At 76.8% G+C, this 2500-nt stretch overlaps 1 long non-coding RNA gene and 2 other non-coding genes across 3 annotated transcripts in view; all 3 read right to left on the minus strand.

The window, feature by feature from the left end:
• LOC139705545 (28S ribosomal RNA) overlaps positions 1 to 17 on the minus strand; it is a 4746-nt gene extending 4729 nt beyond the window's left edge. Inside the window, exon 1 of the ribosomal RNA XR_011707464.1 lies at positions 1 to 17. This exon is cut by the window's left edge and continues 4729 nt beyond it. This is a non-coding gene — a ribosomal RNA (28S ribosomal RNA).
• LOC139705393 (uncharacterized) overlaps positions 1 to 2500 on the minus strand; it is a 27264-nt gene that overhangs the window by 9068 nt on the left and 15696 nt on the right. The gene's annotated exons all lie outside the window — the stretch shown is intronic.
• LOC139705532 (5.8S ribosomal RNA) lies at positions 1338 to 1490 on the minus strand. Its single transcript, XR_011707451.1, has one exon. It is a non-coding gene; the product is annotated as a 5.8S ribosomal RNA (ribosomal RNA).

Here is a 2500-nt window from a genome sequence, read left to right on the forward strand (position 1 = left end):
CGTCTGATCTGAGGTCGCGGATCCGAGAGGGCGGAGGAGGTGCGGAGAGCCGGGGTCCGGGCTCGGCTCCTCCTCCCCCGAGAGAAACGACACGCGGGCCCGCCCGAGCCCACAGAGACGAACGGCAGGGAGAGAGGGAGGACCGACGGAGGGCCGGCCCACGACGCCCGCCCACCCGCTTCCCACCCGCGCCGAGGCGGTGGTGGGTGGGAAGGAGAAGGGGACGGGCGCACGAAGAGCACGGGCCGCCGGCCTCCGGGAGGAGGCGCCCCACCGGGTGCGGAAGAGGAGAAAAGAAACGAGGGCGAGGGCGGCCGGCGCGGCCCGGCGCGGCGCGGCGGAGGGGCGGACGGCGACGCGGGAGCCGGCGACGGACGGGAGGCCCACACGGCGGGGAAGCGGGGCGCGGCGGGACCCGGCGGTCGCCCCCGACCCAACCCCCGCCGAAAGAGGGCCAAGCGCACACCGACACACACGCGACGCCGCCCGCGCGGGCCTCCACCCGCACGCGCGCCGAGACCGGGAGACAGCCTCGCGAGCTCGCTCCGACCTCCTTCCCCCGCCGCCGCTGGCCCGCTCCGTGCGAAGGAGCCGGCGCGGGAGGGACACGGCGGGGGGAGCGGCGCGGCGCGTCCACAACCCGGGAGGGAAAACGCGCGACGGCGGACGACACCGCGGCGTCCCGCGGCTCGCCGCCGGGGCACGCATCCCCCGGGGCGCGGCCACACGCGCGCCTTCCCCCGCGGCGCGAGCCCCACCCCGGCGGGGCGGGCGCGGGCACGCGGCCAGCGACCGGGGAACGTCCGAGCCAGCCCGGGCCGCGCGGCGGCGGCGGGAGGCCTCCGCGGAGGGCGGGGGCGCGACGCGGGGAAAAGCAGCGGGGGCGACCGGCCCGGCGCCACGGGCGGGCCGCCGTCGGGGGCGGACGGCGACCCGGACGCGGACCGGCGCGCACCAGCGCTGCTCTACCTCACGACACACCCGACACCCTCGCCGCGGGCGGCACCGACCGCGCGCCGACGGCGACCCGTCAACCGGGCAGAACGAGGACCGACCGGAAGCAACCGCGCACCCTTCTCCTCCTCTCTGGCCTCCACTCGCAGGTGGCGGCGGGCGGGCCGGCGGGCGGCAACGGCGGCCACAGGCCATACGACCCCCCCCCCAACCACCGAGGGGCGGGGGGGAAGCGGCACACCGCCAACCGACCGCCAGGGTCTGCACTTAGGGGGACGTAGGTCCCGAGGCGGGCCCTGCGAGAAAACCCCCAGCCGCGCCATCCCGCGGGGGGGGGCAAGGCTGAAGAGCCAAACCCCCGGGGGGGGCGATTGATCGTCAAGCGACGCTCAGACAGGCGTAGCCCCGGGAGGAACCCGGGGCCGCAAGTGCGTTCGAAGTGTCGATGATCAATGTGTCCTGCAATTCACATTAATTCTCGCAGCTAGCTGCGTTCTTCATCGACGCACGAGCCGAGTGATCCACCGCTAAGAGTCGTATGAGGTTTCGGAAGGAGGGCCACGAGGGCCCTCTCCCGCCGGTCCTGGCGCGGCACGGGCTCTCCCCCCACCACCCCACAGTCCCCCCAACCCCGCCGCCAAGGCGCACGGAGCGCGAAGACAGGGAGAGAGGGAGAGAGAGCTTGCCTCCCGGCCGGCCAAGCACACGAGGGTACCAGAACAGAAACCCAGTGGTGGTCGAGAGGTTTTTCCACGACGGGGCTCGCCCGGCGCCGCAGGACCGCACCGGGGCACGGCCGGGCGCACGGAACGGGCCCCCCAGGCGCCCGTGGGTTCCCACCACCCCCCCCACCGGCGCGGAGCGGCACACACGCCCGCCGCGAAGGGACCGCCGGGCACCCCCTCCCGGCGGCCGCCAGCGGCGGGACGCGGCACGCACCCCGACCGGGGGTGGGCGGCGGAGTCTGGGGGAGCAGAGGTCGGGCCGGGCCCTCCCACGGCTCCCCACGGGCCCGTCTCCCCCGACACACCAAGGGGGACGGGCGACGCCCCTGAGGGTCTTTAAACCTCCGCGCCGGGACGCGCTAGGTACCTGGAGAGGGGGGGGACGGGACGAGCGCACTCTGCCGCGGGGAGGCGGAGCCCCCACCGCCCAACGCCGGGAACCGACGCCGACCCCGGCCCCGGCCGGACGCGAGGACCGCAGCGCTACCCACCCGCGACGGCGGAACGCCGTCCAGGGCGGGCCGTCAGGAGGCGGCGGCGGCGGCGAGGCCGCCGGCGCCGCCGACGGGACCCGACCACCTCGCGGGGGACACCCCGGAGGGCTTCCCCGCGCGGGCCGCGCCCCGACGGCGACCACGACGACACAACACCGCCGCGCGCGCCACACACACCCACACACGGGCGCCCCGAGAGACTGCGCCGCGGGTCGCGTCCCGACCGCGACCGGGGGAGCGGCTCGGCGTCGGAAACAGCAGGCGGGCGGCGGATCTTCCACCCCGTACCCCACGCGGAAGGCGGCACGCTGGAACCGTCCTAGCGAG

This window comes from Marmota flaviventris, chromosome 4, assembly GCF_047511675.1.
Source record: "Marmota flaviventris isolate mMarFla1 chromosome 4, mMarFla1.hap1, whole genome shotgun sequence".
Taxonomy (NCBI): Eukaryota; Metazoa; Chordata; class Mammalia; order Rodentia; family Sciuridae; genus Marmota; species Marmota flaviventris.